The following is an 18812-nucleotide window of genomic DNA, read 5'->3' as shown; positions in this document are numbered from 1 at the left end:
TTTCTAATTTCTGCATATTTTCTCTATTTTGCTCATATCTTTCTTTCCCCCAAGTGACAGCTGGCTTAGCTGGCTTTCTGTCAATAGGAAATCTCTGCTAATTGGCATTTCTCTGCTTTGTAAGCAGAATAATAGCTGATATTCATAACGATATTCCAGAGGCTTTGCAAGATCCTGAAGGGTCTCATGAATTCTCAAAAAATGATTGATTTCTGTGCAGGATAATTTTAGTGTCAGGCGTATTTTACCATTTTCTGATTCACTGCAAATTGGATGTCCATGTATAGGATATAGCTTTCTATTTACCAGAGTATTTATTAAGTAGAACCCAATACTCTTCTTGGAGAGATGGAAAACAGGACTTTTTCAATGTGGATGCTCCTGGTAGCAGGACAAGGCTCAATCTACTACTTCTTTTATCTTTGGTGCACTTAGTGAGTGCTCAGAGGGTGCTTATTGGATAGTTGAGTGGGGCAGGGGCATGGGTAGCCACAGGCTTGACAAGGGGTCAGCCCCTAAGCAGGCCTGAACCAGAGGCCTGAGTATTCTTGTTAAACCTGAAAGGTCAGATAGATGGAACTAGATCAGGCTGCAAAAATGTAGACGTCAGGAAAACTCACCCACAGAATGCAGATCAGAGCAGACAAAAAGATCTAAATCCAGGGGTTTGAAGTGTTGAGAACAATCCAGAAGGTGGAAGTGCCAAGGTGGACCTTGAACCATGCAGCTTTCCACCGTGTGTGGGTGACAATGGGGTCACTATCTGTCACCCGCAGTCGTGTGGGAGCAAAGATCTCAGACCCCTGAGGTCCTATGGAATAGAATGATGCGGACGACTGGTTGCTGAGAATACAGCAAGGCAAACCAGCTGTTTCTTCTCTCTTTGTGATGGATTCTGACTGCAGCAGCCAAACTGATCATGTGTCAGTCGGCTTTGATTGTTGGGAAGGCCAAATCTCTCCATTCATCTTTGTTGCTGTCTGTCTCGTTTCATGCACAAGCAAGATCTAAAGTTGGTGCCATTTGACTCCAGGCTGAACTCTCTTATACTCTGTGGGAAAACAGTTTCCCTTATATATTATTAAGGGTATGTTATATCCCTTAACCTATATGAAGTAACTCTGTCTTTCAGTGCTCTCACTGGGTCAAAGCACCTGTGTAGCAGAGAGGAGATGAGAAAGAGTTCATTATCCCTGTTTTGCATATATAATTCTGTGTAACAAACCACCCCAAAACTGGTGCCCTAAAACAGCAATGATTTATTATTTCTTGTAAGTTTGAGGATTGACTAGAAGTTTTTGTGCTGGTCTCCTCTGAGGTGTCCCATGTGGCTGCATTGAAGTGGTGGATTAGCTGGTCGGAAGATTTAAGCAGGCCTCTTTCACATGGCTGGGGCCTGGGTGCTGATTGTCGGCCGGAAGCCTCCTCTGCATGGCTCAGTTCTCTCTCTCTGGTGTCTGCCTCTCCATGTGATCCTTGTCTCCAGCAGGATAGCTTGGACTTCCTTACCGCATGGCAACTGTATTTCCAGGGTGCGAAGGGAGAAGCTGCCAGAACAAGGCCTTAGCATAGAATTGGCCCTGTGTAACTTCTGTTGGTCTGAGTAAGTCATGGGCTCAGCCTGGATTCAACGGAAAGGGAAGTAGTGCCCACTTTTTATGCAGAAGAGCAGCAAATAACATGTGGCCATCTTTGATCTATCTCGTCTCCTTTTAAAAAGTGACTGATTGTCAGCCAAGGGGAGAAACACATTAACGCTTACCTTGTAGGTTGTTGTGAGGATTAACTGAGATGGTCGCAAATACAGCATTTAGGGCAGCTAAATACTCTACTTGTCCTGATTTGAGGATCCCCTCTCATGGGTAAGGACTGTTGCCAGGAGTCTGTAATGCAGGGGTTGAGCATGTTTCTGTCGAAGTGCTTTAGTTATTCCCAAATGGGGATCAGTGAGATGATGTATGTAAACTACTTAGGACAGTGCCTAGGACATGGTAATCATTCAATAAATGTATGCTATTTCTATTATCCCTATTATTATTGGAGGTCAATGATTCCTAAAAACAAAACAAAACAAACCCCCAAGATTATATGAAACCCACCATCCTGGTTATGAAGAACGTCTCTCCCATAGTAGCTAATTACCTTTGTGTAACAGAATTTCAGAGATGTTTACAATCCCAGAGATAATTTAGACCAATTTCTTGCTTTTACAGAAAGACATTCAAAGTCAAATCTTTGTGACCTGTCTACATCACACAGCTAGTTAGAGAATTAGTTAGTACCAGATCTTAAGACCCCAAGCTTCTAACCAAGGGCTCTCTTCATTGCACCCTTAAGTGTAGAATGTTCCAACTCATTTCCTTTAAAATAAGAATTGGGAATACAAAGTTTTATTCGGTAGGTATAATGCATTTAAATAAACAGTTCAGTTTTATAAATCAGCTGTGTATTTTGGAGGAGAAAGAAAAAAATTGGAAAGATAGAGGACGGAGAAAAATTGTCTAAAGGACAAAGAATTAGAGATGGTAGATACATACAGAAGGAAAGGAAGAGAGTTAAAAGGTTTGAGATGATTTACTGATAGCTTTTATTAATCTTAAGTGCTGGGATGCTGTAGGGCAGAAACTGGTTCTACCTGTATTCCCAACATTCCTTTCCCCCTTGCCTGGCAGCAGCACCCCTATGACCTTTTTTTGAAAATGTTCCTCTCCAGCTCCAGCCTGGTGGCTCTGATGGTTCTGACAATCACATCACCTTGTTTTCATGGCCACAAGGATTGGTCCACGGGACACTTCAACCAACTTGGCCGGTTAGAGGCCTTTTCTAGGGTTGATATATACTCTGGGGCAGTAAAAGGAAGGAATCTTGAGCAAGGTTGGCTGGCTTTCTACCATTCATTAGTGAAATCTGGCATAGAGAGAATAGCCATGTCCACTTTCCTTAGAAGATATTTCGGCCATGCCTTCCATCTTCACGTATCCTGCCAATCCTTTATTTGTTATTCTTTTGTTAAGTATTTAATGACATTTGCTATGCACTCGGCACCATAATACAGTCGTAGTTCTTTCACTTCTGGAACCTGGGTCTGATGTGTGAGACAGACAATAAAAAAGTAAACAAACAAATAATTATGAGTGGCGGTAAGAGCCTTGTTGTAGGCTGAATAATGGCCCCCAAAGATATCCGTGTCCTAACCCCTGGAACCTGTGAAGATGTTACCTTACGTGGCACCAGGGGCTTTGCAAGTGTGATTAGTTAAGGCCCTTGAGATGAGGAGATTATTTTGGATTATCTGGGTGGGCCCAATGTCATCACAAGGATCCTTATAAGAGGGAGGCAGGAGGGTCAACTCCAAAGGCGATGTGACAAAGGATGCAGAGACAGAGACTGGAGGATGCTAAGCTGCTGGCTTTGATGACGGAAGGGCACCATGGGCCAAGGAAAGCAGGCGGGCTCTAGAAACTAGAAAAGGGAAGGACACAGATTCTTCCCTGGAGCTTCCAGAAGAAACCGAGCCCTGCTGACACCTTGACTTTACAATGTCTGACCTCCAGAACTATGAGAGGATAACATTGTAGTGCAGCATCACTAAGTTTGTGTTAACTGATTGCAGCAGCAATAGGAAACTATCACGAGTCTCAGAGGAAAAGAGTGGGTGCTGTGAAAAGATAATAGGAGGAACCTCATGAAGATTAGGAGGTCAGCGAAAATTTTGGTTCAGAGCTAATGATGGAGAAGGAGCCAGCCTTAGGAAACATGTGTGGTGTTGAGAATTGCATCCAGGGACACAATGACAAAAAAGACCTTAAAAGAGATAGTTCTGTCTGTTACAGTGACCTAAGGAAGACTGGTGGGCAGGAAACAAGAGGAGAGTGGCATCAGATGATGCGGTTGGTTCACAGATATCCATGTCTGCTCCCCGGTGGTTCATTCTTCCTCCTCCTTGACTCCCTAAGTCCCTCACATCTTCTCATCCAGCTCCAACTACATCCTTGCCCCAAAGCCTTCCATGACCTCAGCAGCTTTACTCATCTCCCCGTTTCATCCAAACTGTACTTCCTTCCTCAATTTGGGATCCCTAGATCTCAGAAGATGCCCAGATTTATCCTCCGGGTGGTATCCTCAGATTTTACAAGAATGTTTTAATTTCAATGATAAGTCTAAAATTAATATAAGCTTATGCCATCATTTGCATGCAGCTGCCTGAGTTTCATTTTGAGATTTCAGTGCCTCGGTGGTCCCAATTGAAGGCCAAATGATATGAGCAAGCCATATTAACAAAAGGTCTTGCAGAAGCTTCAAAACCAGCCAAGCCACATAAGCAAAGGTTTTGAAGAAGGTTGAATGGAAAAGAGTGGAGGGAAATGAGACGATCAGAGGGCACACAGCAGTATAAGAATCTGAACAGCAGCAGGCAGCACCACGCTGGCTTTGTGAGCAGACGTGTTATGTGCACTCTTTCTTTCTATGTACCTTCTTGTAACACTTCACTAATAGTAAATGGCTTTGAAAATAGGGCAAGGGAGATCTGTTCTCCAGTTTTGCATTTTCTGTTAAGTTGATTGATCTACCAAAATAGTGAATCGGTGGTTAAAAGTGAGGTCATTGAAATAAAGCACAATAACAAGGACAGTGAACTCAGTGACAGTGACTCAAATGATGATTCATCGTGTTCAAAATCAGAAGATTCATACGGATAACAAATACAATAGGATATGCTCAAATATATTTTTCCACTATATGCCCAATAGTATCAATCAAATTTAAGTAGAATATCATCAACTATCATATTAAGTTAATGCTATTTTAAATTTTTTGGTCTTGTATTTTTATTTGTATTTAATTTTTAGGTTTGTTTTGATTTTACTGTAAGAGCTGTAAGCATAAGGGGTTTATAACTAATTTCCTGTTTCTACAGATTTAAGTAACTTTACAATAAAATATAATTTAAATCAACACTGGGTATCTGTGAAAAATATTCTTCTTTAAAAGGGATCCATAGCTTATTCAGGTTTGAGATATACTGATTTGCAATGATTACATTGGTACATTTTTTGAATTACTAGTTCTTTTTTTTTTTTTTTTTTTTCCTAAAAGATTTTATTTTTTCCTTTCTCTCCCCAAAGCCCCCCGGTACATAGTTGTGTATTCTTCGTTGTGGGTTCCTCTAGCTGTGGCATGTGGGACGCTGCCTCAGCGTGGTCTGACGAGCAGTGCCATGTCCGCGCCCAGGATTCGAACCGACGAAACACTGGGCCGCCTGCAGCGGAGCGCGTGAACTTAACCACTCGGCCACGGGGCCAGCCCCTTGAATTACTAGTTCTTGAGTTAATAATTCACCCGTGTGAGCTCGTGTGTGCCACCTCTCAAGAAGGCAGAGCTCTCTCAGGGTAGAGAAAGGTCACGTCTTGAGTTTTCTGAGAATCCCTAGGCCCAATGGCAGGGCTGGGCATGCAGGAGGTGCCCAGTGAACTTGGGGAATGTAACAATAATGCCTTTCTATTTGCTGTATTTCTGATGCTTTAACATCTGGGGCTTTGCTGACCCCGCAGAGAGTGCTCCTTGCAGGGTTAGACAACTCTTAGAGATAGCCAACAACTCGCCTTCAGCAGCCTTTCCCAAGTGAATTGAACAAGGGAGAGGCCATCTCTGTGGCTCTTACACTCTACCTGCTTACACCTGACACCTAATCGGTGTACTTGTGTGTCTCCACTGCGTGAACGTGAAGTCCTTCCGAGCTGGGACTGAGGCTGAGCCATCCATTCTTCCAGTGCTGAGTGTGTGACCATGAACTGGGTTTTTTTTTTTTTTAATTGGTTTACTCATTATTATTATTTTTTTTTTTGCACAAAACAAATCACCTCAGAGATTCCTCTTGCAACTCTTTCCTTATCAGTTTCAAGTTTTTGCTAATGGAACTGATGGCCCCAATTAACAATAGCACTGTGTTGAAAACACCTCGCCTAATTGTGAATTCTTCTTCCACCCCAGGTCCCTTCTTCTTTCCCTAAGGCCTGTGTGTCAGGCTCTATCTGAGTACTGACTGCTCTCAGGACTCAGCACAAGCCCCACCTCCTCCTAGAAGCCCACCCTGACCTCTCCAGCCCACCATGAGCTCCCTCCTGTTTGAGCTCAAGCACTCTCTGACTTATCTTCCCTTCAACACTCCCCGACAACTAGCGTTTGTCTCCACTGCAGGGTTTCCACAAGTGTTTATTGATCACCAAACTGCTTTCTTCCTCCGCCTCCCTCCCCTAGCCCCTGGGCTGGCCAGGGCAGCTCCAGCTCACCTGGGTGCAAGGCTTGAAATGATGGAAGCAGAGCTGCACAAGTGGAAACAAATTGATTGCACAGGAAGCATCTTACGGTTTTAATTTTCAAAAATCTGTCTTGTTGAAAAAGTGTCCCGCAGCTTCCTCTGGTCACGGATCACACTGATTTGTGTTTACTCTTTAGGATTTCCAGATCCTGCTGGAGCTAATAGAGTTGGTTCACAAGCATATTTGTCAGAAACAAGAACCTCTCAAATCAAGATCTTGCTCTGTGTAAGTAATGTCATCTATCAGCCTCCTGGTTGCTTCCCTCAAGACTTCCCACAGGGTATTAGGTTCATCACCCCAGCAACACGGAAGCTTCAAACTGTCCTTTGGGCTCCATGGACGTCTCCTGCAGTTAATAGGTATAGGGAGACCAGATATGAGCTCTGATGATGCCAAAAGGAAGATTCTTTCTGTAGAGCAGGCTGCTTACAGCGTGTATGCCAAAGCTCCTCTCTGATGAATTTCAGCAATCAGAGCCCTCTGTGCAACTGCACTCGAAAAGGTTAATTACGGTACAAATCTAATCTGTCACTCTGCTTAAATCCAATAGCTCCCCTTTGCCACATGATTTGGTTCAGTTTTCCTTTTAATTTTTTAAGTCAAATTTTTTAAGAAAATTTTACCAAAGTTCTCCCAACAGTAACCCTTGCAAAGTTAGAGTATAATGTCACAAATCAGTTATTGACATCCTGCAGAAGGAGTGGGGTGCCCCAGTGGAAGAAGAGTGCGTGCTCCTCCTTACTGCTGGGTCGGGTGGGAGTTCTGGCCTCTGTGTAGTCTCCATTGACACCATGAAGGCAGGTGTGTTACTCCCCAATGGGCAATGAAGTCCCAGATCCCACCCACCCTCCCTGACACCTCCCTGGTGTGGAGGCTGGGGGCCTGGTGGCAGCCTGGCGGAGGCGGAATCTAGGTTCCTTACTTGGCCTTTGCTGGTGTGGGTGGCCGTGGGGCCACAGCTTTCTCTAGGGCATTTGCCTGGAGTAGAGCTGGTATTATCTCAGAGTTTTCTGTCTTTCTGGGCTGCCCTTTTCCTGGTCCTTTGGCTACAGAGAGCAGGATTTTGCTGGGGCTTTTTTGGTCTGTGCTCCATGGCATTTCTGAGTTGCCAGGTACATCAGTTCCAAGTCTGTGATCTATGGAGCAAAAAAAAAAAAAAAAAAAAATCCACTGAACGCATCACTGTGTCAGTCCTGGGGTCCGGAGGTCCCTCCTTGGTCTGCCTTCTTCTTCCCACTTTTCAGAGTCTTATAATATCCAGGTTTTTCAGGTGAACTTAGCAGGAGGAACAGGAAAAAGTATAAGTAGTCCATCTTTTTGGAAGCAGAAGATCCCAGGTGTCTTTTTCAAACCTGTAACGCTGTGATCCATCCCCTGCTGGCCTCTCCAGCACTCTTGCCACACCCTGCTTCATGCCTGATGCTCAAACAGCAGCTACGTGCAAAACAGCCCTGCCCTTGCTCCTGCCATTCCCTTCGTCCGCTCTATCACTACAAAAAACAACATAGCACTTATTAGTGCCAGGCACTTGATACGTAGTAATTATGAATTAAGTACTATGATTACAGGAATGAAGAAACTGAGGTCCAAAGAGATTAAGTAATTCACTTCAGGTCACCCAGCAAGCTGCAGAGCCGGCATCTGAACTGAAGCAGCATGGTTCTGAAACCATGTCCCTAGCTGCTCACTTCCCTCTGCCACCTCCCTGCCAGTTCCGGTTGTGTAACTTGAGTGCGCATCAGAATTCCCTTGAGGGCTTGAAAACACAGACTGCTGATCCACCCCGAGAAATTCGCCTTCAGTCATTCTGGGGTGGGGCTCAAGAATTTGCATTTCTAACAAGTTCCCAGGGGTGCTTATTCTACTTTCTGGGAAGCACACTTGCAAACCACTCGACTTTCCACCCTCTCCTTCACCCCGACTTACCCTGTTCATTGCTACGCAGCCTTTCAGATTCAGCACAGTATTACCACACCTGATCTGACCTCCTCTTCCTTCTTCCTACTCTTGCTTCTTCTCCAGGAGTCCTCAGATAGTCCTCCCAGGTTCCCTTAGCAGTCTCAGCATATCTCAATCATTGTAGTTGCCACATTATATGGCAATTATCTGTTTATATGTCTTGTTTCCATCCCCAGAAAGGTTAGTGCAGGACAAAGTAGTCCCCCCTTATGGATATGTTCCAAGACCCTGATGCCTGAAATCACGGATACCACCGAACCCTATATATACTATGTTTTGTCCTGTACATACATATCTATGATAAAGTTTAATTTGTACATTAGGCACAGTAAGAGGTTAACAACAATGAGTTATAATGAAGTAGAACAATTATAACAATATGAGGTAATAAAAGTTACTGTAGGTCTTGGCAACCTCAGCATATGATTTTTTTCCTTTCCTTATTAAGTCTAGAACTTTCACCTTTTCACTGAAAGGAAGCATTTTACTTGTTCTCTTTGGCATATCCGAATTGCCAGCATCACTACCTCGCGCTGCAGCGCCATTATTAAGTAAAATAAGGGTTACTTGAATGCAAGCACTACCAGTTGATCTGATAACCGAGATGGCTACCAAGTGACTAACTGAGGCATATACAGCATGGATACCCTGGACAAAGGAAGGATTCACAGCCAGGCAGGATGGAGCTGGAAGGCACCAAATTTCATCACGCTACTCAGAACCACTGGCAATTTAAAACTATGAATAGTTTATCTCTGGAATTTTCCATTTAATATTTTCAGACTGAAGTTGACCTTGGGTAACTGAAACCATGGAAATCGAAACCACGGATAAGGAGGGACTGCTGTATGCCCTTAGAAAAATTTTTTTCTTCTCAGTCTTGATGAATGTCACTACAATTTACCCAGTTATGGAAGCCAGAATGCCAAGAATCATCACTAACTCCTTCCCTCCATGGGTTCCATGTATCAATTCTATTTCTAAAATGTCTCTAGACCCTGTCCTTTTTCTCTTAGTTCCTATTTCCATGCAAGAATTTCACTCCATGTCTTGTTTCATAGACGCTCTTCTCTTCTTCCATATTGCAGTCAGGGTTATTTTTCCAAACCCGATTTGATCATGTCATTTGCAACTCCTCCTCTTGTCTTTAAAACTTTTGAAGTGTCCCCATCGCCAATAGGATAAATGTTATGCTCTGCGGTATGGTCTGTAAGGCTCTCCAGGACCTATCACTCAGTCACTCAACCAGCATCATGTTGTATTTTTCGTCTTTCGCCATATGCTTCATCCATGCTGATCATTCTCTAATTTTAGACATTGTTTTGTGCCACAGGATCTTTGCATGTGCTGTTCTTTCTAAAAGCAGAACATTTACAATTCTATTTACTTTTGAAGAAGCAGGTCTCCCTGCCATCCTCCCTCTTCTGTTTTTCTTGGAGCTGTAGAACTTCTGCAGAGTCAGGAGTGAAGGCTCTTGGGGTTCTTTACCCTGTGTTACACAGCTGAAGGTCCCCATATCGTCCCTGGGGGCCACTGTCAGAGTCTAGGCTTAATGTAGCCTTATATGACCCAGTCCAAGCTTCCTTGAGTTCTTGGTGGAGATGGCAAAAAGAATTGTTTTTGGGCCTGCCTCCTTCTACTTCCTAACATTCTGATCTTTGGCATATGAGCCTCATTCATCAAATTACGGTGATATTATCTACTAGGCAGGAGTCTTGACACTACATGAGCAGATACAGGTGAAAGCCTTTTATAAGCTGTAAATACTGTTTTAATTATGGTAAATATATTCTTCATTCTTTTACGCTTTCCTTTTTATATTTCCCTTCTTCCTCTCTTTCCTCTTTCTTCATTTTTCTGTATCTTTTCTTTTCTCCACCTATATTTTTCATGTATATTTTCTTCTTCTTTCCATTAGGACTCACAGTCAAATTCATAAGCAATTTTAGCCCCTCTGGGTGCCCTTTAGATTCTGATCCCTTCACTTGCATAAAGTGCCACCAAAGCATCTCATGATCTTGACAAGGCTTCCATTTCTCCCATTTGTTCAAATTTCTCTTCTGGACACTAACAACTCTTCTTGGCCTGGTGAAGAGTTCTCCAACTTACACGATCTCTTTGTTGGACTTTTTAAAAAGACTTTCTGTGTAACATTGTCAACTGATTAACCTTTAGGCCTGAAAAAAATGGGAATATCAGAGCAGTAATATTTTCAGCTGTTTTCCAGTGAAGGGTGCATCAATCATAGAAATGTCTTTGACTCCTGTTTGGTTACTGCACCACCAATTGAGTATAACTTTCTGAGTTGAAGGAGATAATGGTTTCTTGGGGTAATAAAGCTGTCAGGAAGAGGGAGACTTTCATCCAACTCCATAAAAAATGCGAAAGCTTTGGGGGGCGGCACAAGGACGTGGAGGAGATGGGAACATCTGGAGAATCTAGAGACCTAAACAGTCTTGTAATTTATGGCCATGAGAGAAATGCAGTGGGCCAGGAGCCTGGAAACCTGGGTTCCATTCTCACCCCATCACTGACTTCCAGAGTGACCTTGGGCAAGTTGCCTGACCTTTCTTTACTTCTTGTCTTCATTCGATAGGCAAGGATAATAATACTACTTTTGTATTTATCCACTTGCTACCCAAAGAGACTTTTTCTTTCTTTCTCTCTCTTTTGGTAGATAAATGAGACAAACTTTTGAAGCTGTTGCATAAATTCAAGGTCTTATTCTCATCTCATATGTATGTATATATAGAAAGAGGTTTAATTTATTTTATTAGGAATTCATCAGACCTAGGATGCCAAGAAGTTTAATGTTAAGGTCATGCCAATTTTAAAGAGGAAGTTTTATTTCTCTCTTTCAGTGGATAAATAAGGCACCCTTTTAGAAGCTGTTGCATAAATTCAAGGTCTTATTCTTATCATACATACATAGTTTTATTTACTATGAGCTTCAATTTATTTTACTAGGAATTCATCAGGCCAGGGATGCCAAGAAGTTTAATTTTAAGGCCATGCCAATTTTAAAGAGGAAGAAAGTGAAGCTCAGGGAAATTGGTATTTGCAGAATCAAATTAATCACACTAGTTTTCTCCTGTTTAATCACAGACCCACAGGACAAAAGAGAAACTTTGAAGATATAATCAGAGGACCTTGAAAGAACAGCTACCTGTATTTAATTATTGGTAAGTGGGTCATATTCAGTATGGAATAGCAGCGACGTGTCCACCTTCCAGCTGGGTGTCACATAGCATAGTGGAGCAGGGACAGGCTTAGGGCTCAACTCAGGTCCCTCCTCCATGTGAATTTCCCAAGTCACAATGATATCATTTACCTTGGTACTCATATGTCTTACCACTCGTAGCATTTACTGTTTTTTGAAATTGTGTCTGTCACTATAATTTGACTTTTAAGGGATCATTATTACTGTGGTTACAAATTCATTTGTTCATTCCACAAATATTATTATGTGTCCATGAGGTATCAGTTAATATGACGGCCTGGGAGACAAAGTGGTGGGCACAGCAGGTGTGGCTCCTGCCTTCATTGACTGTGGGGCTGGGAGGAGAGACGTCAAAACATTGCCATGTGGGTATCTGATTGAACTGGTGATTAGCGCAAGAAGAGACAGCACCAGGAGCTACGTCGATAGAAGCGGTGATCGTCCTGTAAGTGATTTCACCTGATGTTATTATAGCTCCTCCGTCCCTTTCATCTTCCTTGAGGCCACTCCATCTGCCCCACCAACATCCCTGCCTCACTGTGGTGTATTTTCAAATTTTTATTTAGTTTTCCATTTTTAATTGTGGTAAAGTACGCGTAACATAAAATTTACGATTGTAATCATTTTATGTGTACACTTTTGTAGTGTTAACTACCTTCACATTATTGGGCAACCACTACCTCCATCCATCTCCAGAGCTCTTTTCACCTTGCAAATCTGAAGCTCTATATCCGTTAAACGACAACTCTCCAGTCCCCTCTCCCTGTAGCCCCTGGGAACCACCGTTCTGTTTAGTCTCTATGAGTTTGACTCTGATAGGTACCATATATAAGTAGAATCATACGGTATTTGTGTTTTTGTGACTGGCTTATTTCACATATTAAAATGTCCTTAAGGTTCATCCATGTTGTAGCATGTGTTAGAAATTTCCTTCTTTTTAAGGCTGACTAATATTCTGTTGTATGCATATACAATATTTTGCTTACCCATTTTTCTGTCAATGGACACTTGGGTTGCTTCCACTTTTTGGCTATTGTGAATCATGCTGTGTAGGGGAGGAAGAATATTCCTGTCCTCTCTAGGTTCTTCCAGCTGGTCTAAAAATTAAGTTGACCTGAGAAAGAATAACAGGAGAAAGTCAAACAAAATTTAATAATGTGTATACAGGGGAGAAACCCAGGAAAACTGAGTAACGTGCCAAAATGGGAAAGCCACCACCTTTATATCACCTTCAGCTAAAGACAAAGGAGGATGTTGAGGGTAGTGATTTGGGACTTCAAAAGAAAGGAGGGCAATTTACACAGAGATGGAAAAGCAAATGTTTGGTAAACAAATGTTTGCTGGACCATGGCCTTGCTGGGTGCCTTCCTGTCTACCACACCTAGAGTTATCTATGGGGATAGCTCCTTCCTGGGCCTTTTATCTTAAATTCTGTTAGGCAGTAAAGGGGAAAGGTTAAAGTTTCTTTCTGAGTCTTTTGTTCTTAAAAATAATCAAGCCAAAGAGACACATTTTGGGGTGGCAAATTCTGATCCCCCACAGCTTCCACGAAGGTGAGTGTACAAATATCTCTTTGAGACCTTGTTTTCAATTCTTTTGTGTATATACCCAGAAGTGGAATTCTCTGTTTAGTTCTTTTGAGGAATGTGTATCTTGTATTTGGTTTCTGTTCTGACTACAGCCACACTGTCTCTGGCCAGTGTCATACCTGGTGGTCAGTGCAGGGCCTGTCTTATCTATATTTGTTTCTTTTTTTTTTCTCACTTAGGAAGATTGTGCCAAAACCATGGTGTGCTTTTGCTTGTTCTTTTTCCTTTCCTGATCCACTCAGAACTTGTATAAGACCCCCTAAGTCAATCTCTTTAACTAAAGCACATACACATCGTCTTTTCTGGTTCTCAATTCATTGAATCATAGATCCCTAATCATGGTAGATAAATGAATATAAGATCATCAGTGATAACTTGAATATCAAGGGAAAAAAAGCTCTTTGTTTAAAGTGAATGTAGAAATTTTAAATGACAAGAAAGTCAGCGCCATCAACCTTAAAAGCCCTTGGAACAGCCACGACCCCCCCTCAGAGTTTCTACAGCCTTCCCTTCCTCTCCAAGCTTCCTTTACTTAGTTCTTTTCCTCAAACTTCAGCATTCAAGATAATGAAAAAGCTGTTTTCGTATTCAACTCTATTGTTTTTCTGTGCTGTTTCATTACCAGTTTCGAAACTTGTTGTTTTGTACTATTTTTCATCACAAACGCGCAGAATTTCAACTACATTTAAGGTCCTTCCCAACCCTGGAATTCGATAATTTTATATTACAGAAAAAATAGGTCTTTTGAGGGCTAACTTCAGAACTTAACCACCGTTGATAACATTTTTTTTCTCTCTGAGGAAATCGTCCTTGAGGCTTGAATTCTAACCAACAGACTTATAAATAAATACATAGAATGTGATTCTTTTTCAAGTAGGACCATCCAGATTACAAGCTGTTTTCAGTATTGGACTGTTTTACATACAATCATCTCTTCCAAAGTACCTATTACAATGCCTTCCACATGAGAAGTGTTCCCTGGACATTAGTTGAAAGATTGAAAGAGGGAGAGTCCACATTCTCTCTCTGCACAATTCAAATTTGGAGTGTCACAGCTTCTTTTGTCTTGTCTAGTGCAGAAATCAATTTCTACTTGCTTTGTCATTTGTTAAGCTAGAAGCTGCTGATTCTAAGCGTAATTAGATTTTTGAAAATTATGAAATGCCAGCCATACAAAAAAGCACAGAGAATTATATACCATATCCCCACCGTTTACACTTAATAGATATTAAGTATTTTGCAATACTTGCTTCAGATAGTTTTTTCTTTAAGAAATAAAATGGTACAGTTAAGCTGTCTTTACATCGACCTCCATTCTTATTCCTTTTCTCTCTTCCCCTCACCAGAGATGACCATCATCTTTAAGTTGGTTTGTTTTATTTTCATGCTTAATTTTATATTTTACTACATAATATGTTTTCGTAGACAATATAGGTATTGTTCTGCGCATTAAAAGACATACTAGCAGTAAAATACTGTATATAGACTTTTGCAACTTGCTATTTTTATTTGACATCAATTTTGAAGTCTATTTATGTTGATACATATAAATCTAGTTCATATATATTAACTGTTATATAGAATTCCATCATATCAATAAACCATAGTTTATTTTTCCGTTCTCTCTTGATGGACAGGGTTTTGCAGGAAACAGAACCTGGGACCAAAGCTCACATCGAGGCCAAAGCTTCTTAAGGAGTTTGATTCCAGGGAAGCAGGAGTGAAGGAAAGGTACAGTGAGGTAGGAAAGGAGGAAGAGCTGATGTGAAGATTCTGGCGACTGCTTGCTGTCCAGGCTGCTGATTGCATGATGTTGTGGAACTGTCTGCCAAATACCGATCTTGTGGGACACATCATACTGTGTGAACTGTTATGTCTCAGGACAGTCCTTGGGAAGGGAGAAGAATTTAACTACTACCTAACTGCCATTTATCAAAGATTTGCCCCATGTAGGCTTGTCACATTTAGCACGTAGAAATATAGGATACCAATTACATTTGAATTTCACATAAACAACAAATAATTTTTTAGCATAAGTATATCCAATGCAAGATTTAGGACATATTTATGATAAAAAGTTATTTGGTGTTTATCTGAAATCCAAATTTAACTGGACATACTTCCAGAGAGTGCCGTGGGAATGCTGACTGGGTCATCACATAATACCTTGCACATCAGAGAATTACAGATGTGTAATTCTTAAATTCTTAAAGACACCTTAAAGACCATCTGCAAGAGTACCTCTCAATGTTTTTCCACTTCTATGCTTCTGAGTCTCATAACACGCTCCTGCTCATAACAATGGCTAATAATAATAACTAATGATATCTCAAGTGGGACGTATGTTACTATGAGTGAGAATCTGGTGATGGTGGTGGTGCATTGTGAGTTTGTATACGTGCATGTGTTTGAGAGAGCGAGAGAAAGAAAAAGAGACACATTAGGGCAGAGTTGAGAGGCACATATGTTTTGAAAACATATTTTGAAAAATTCTCCCATCAATTCTAATATATCTTTCCATGGTTATGTACCCCAATCCCTTCACCAAATCACTGATTATCTTTGGGGATCATGGAAGACTGTCTCAGGAAGTATTGTTTGAGGTAAAATTTGGGGCTTGAGTAGGAATTAACTCCATGAAGAGAAATGGGATTGAGGAAAACATTTCAAGCAATAGGAGCAGCTTTTTCAAAGGGAGGGAGCATGGTGTGTGTGGGAAAACTGAAAGATGGCAAGAACGGCTGAGGCAAAACAGGGGAAGAGTGATGAGATAGGTGGCTGGAGAGACAGGTGGAATCCCCACCCTGTAGGCTTTATATGCCTTGTTAAGGATTTTCGACTTTATTCTAACAACAATGGGCAGCCATAGACGGATCTGACTTGAGGAGAAACATGAATTAATCTTGTTTTTTATAAGAACAAGATTTGCCTTCAGTGTGGAGAGCAGATTTGAAGGGATATCATTTAGACAGTGAATGTCCAGCTGGGACATGACGTTGGATTGGTGTAAGGAGTGGAAGTGGAGATTCAGAGAGGTAGATGCATTCGAAAGATCGTTATTGGGTAAAATCAACAGGACTTAGTGCTTTGGAAGGGAAAGAGAGGTATTAATAAAAGATGTGTCTTAGGTCTCTGGCTTACATGGTTGGATGGCAAGTGGTGCCAATCGTTGAGATAGAGAGCCCTACAGCAGGATGGATGTGGAATTAATGTGGACCTGATTATTATGAAGTGCTTTTAGGACACCTAAGTGGAGATGTCAGAGACCATTGAATGTCTGAGTGTGACATTTGGAGAAGTGATTTGGGCTGGAGTTAGAGGCTGGTGACCCAAGCCATGGGCATGAATGAGGATGCCTTAGCACAGAGTATAGGTTAAAGAAAAACCAGACAACTAGAACTTCTCCTAAATAGTAACTGGTTAATCTGATAAACCAATTCTTGAGCAAGGCTCTTGAAAGAAGAGAATTCTCTCCTCAGCAACCAATAGAGCCCTCTGGAGAAATGCTTAACCCAAAGGGATAACTTTGCTGAAAGAAGTTGAAGCCATGTGACAGGTTTTGGGGAAGGTATGTTTGAGCAGGCAGGGCCTTGTGGTGTCTCATAAGCCACAATGGGCTGGAAGATGCCCTAGATTCTACACTGATAAGATCTATTCTGTTCCTTCACAACTGATGTGCACTAGACAGAGAGTAAGCAGAAAGACACTTAAGACAGTGAAATTCCTGAATTCATGAGACTAGCTAAGCAGAGTGTAGTTTTCTCTGTTCTGTTTTTTGAGAAAGAGGCAAGTGAGAAAAATAGGCAGATATTGATGAATTTTTTTTGGTGAATAAACTCCTAGAAGACCTCATGGCATCAAGAGATTGAGCACTATCTCCTACACCTTCTCTACCTTCTACAGCCCTCAACAGTGAGCCCTAGGGAAAACCATAATGCTGCCACTTACTGAGTGTCTTACATGTGTCAGACACATGGAACCCCTATGCAACTTCTGTGATGTAGATATTATTATCCTGATTTCACAAATAATAAAAAAGGAGGCTCAGAGAAGTTAAGTAATTTGGGTAAGGTCGCTTAGCTAGTAAATGTCAGACTGGGGATTTGAATATAAGTCTGACTCTCAAACAGCGCCATCTCTTCTTCACTAGACGACTTTTCTTAAGTGTTCAGAATCTTGACAAGACTGGACCTTAAAACAAAGGGCCTATTCTGTCCTTTAAAAATCCACTTTGTTATGTAGGAAAGTGGACTCAGATGTTTTGGAAACGTCATGGGCCAGAAAGAGTTGTTAGGAACTAGCTTTTTTTAACTGGAAAATGCAATTAACTAGAACACTCCATTCCCAATATGCTCCTATTACTTGTCATTTTACTGTGCCACGGGGAAAAAGTGAGGGGATTGCTCTGGGAAAAGAGAATGAGCAATGCAAAGTCTGAGCATCCCAGGGGTTTTGAGGATAAATTATCTGGTTAAGATTTGGGCTCTCTCTTTGTGCTTAAAGTTTTATTGACTTTGAATTCCAATCAAATGTCTCACATGAGTTCTTCACATCAGAGTAACAGGGCTGGGAATAATCTCTGTGCCTCCTGTGGTTTCCAAGCTGCATCTTGGAAGCTTTTCTTGGTCATATTGGGCTGGTCAGCATTCTTGTTTTTTTTTTTTCCCTGATACCATTTTGGGTCCTAAGTCAGAGGGTTATTTATTTTACTTTGCATTTAGACCTGAGAAATCTTTGTATAATTATGACCTCACTTTTTGAATAACTGCCTTCTTAAGAGAGTAAAGAAAGAGGTAAAAAGGTCCAGACACTTCTGAGCCAGCCCCTCAACTGCACATGTGTTCTGTGCTCTTGGTTATTTTCAAATAAGGCTTTCCCTGAGGAAAGAACAGTGAGAATGGACACCCTGTAAGGACATGCTCGGGGTATCACTTCAGAGCTGCTAAGAAGTCCAGGGTCTTAGATGTCACCAAATCTGGAGGTGCTCCAAGATGTAAAACTGTCCAGTAGAGGGAGAAAAGGCACGTGTTGTTCTGTCAGGTCATGTCTTCAGACTTGAAGAGGAAAGAGTCTGAATAATAGCACCACCTACAGCAATAACAGCCAATACTCTCTGTGCAGTAGCCATGAGCTGGCCTCAGAGCTAAGTGACTTTCCCTTTCTCCTTTCATCTTCACAATAACGCTCTTGCATGGCTGTTGTGTTGGACACCGCAAATGCTCTGGGCCCTACCTCTTGCTTCAGCCCCTATTGTAGTGACTAGTTCTGAGCAGGCTTCAATGAGCTTTGTGTAGGCGCAACCAGAGGGAGACTCTCTTGGCCTAAGATGCTTACCTCTCACTTCCTACCCTGAGTTTTCTCTGATATCTGGGCTTCGGATGTGAGCTCAACCCTGAAGTGCGGTTATCGATGCTCATGTGACCACCCTTGATCATGGGGATGAGAATCAATAGATAAATGCTTCCCCTTTTCGTTCTCCGGGCAGACTCTTCTGAACTCTATTTCACAAGCTTCCTCAGAAGGTCTTAGTGAGATTGAGCACCAGTCACTTGTAACCCTGGCAACAAAATAATGTCCTCCCCTGTTCCATTCTCCCTGAACCCTGCGATCACTTTCCTCATAAACTCTCTGTAGGCAAGCTTTTGTCTCGGGCTCTGCTCTGGGCAGTGGGGCAGTGGTAGGGAACCCAGGCTAGACAGATATTATGGGGAGTTTCTAAAACCA

The sequence above is a fragment of the Equus asinus genome, chromosome 7 (genome assembly GCF_041296235.1).
Source record: "Equus asinus isolate D_3611 breed Donkey chromosome 7, EquAss-T2T_v2, whole genome shotgun sequence".
NCBI classification, from domain to species: domain Eukaryota; kingdom Metazoa; phylum Chordata; class Mammalia; order Perissodactyla; family Equidae; genus Equus; species Equus asinus.
The sequence above is the reverse complement of the archived record's forward strand: the minus strand, read 5'-3'. Positions refer to the sequence as shown.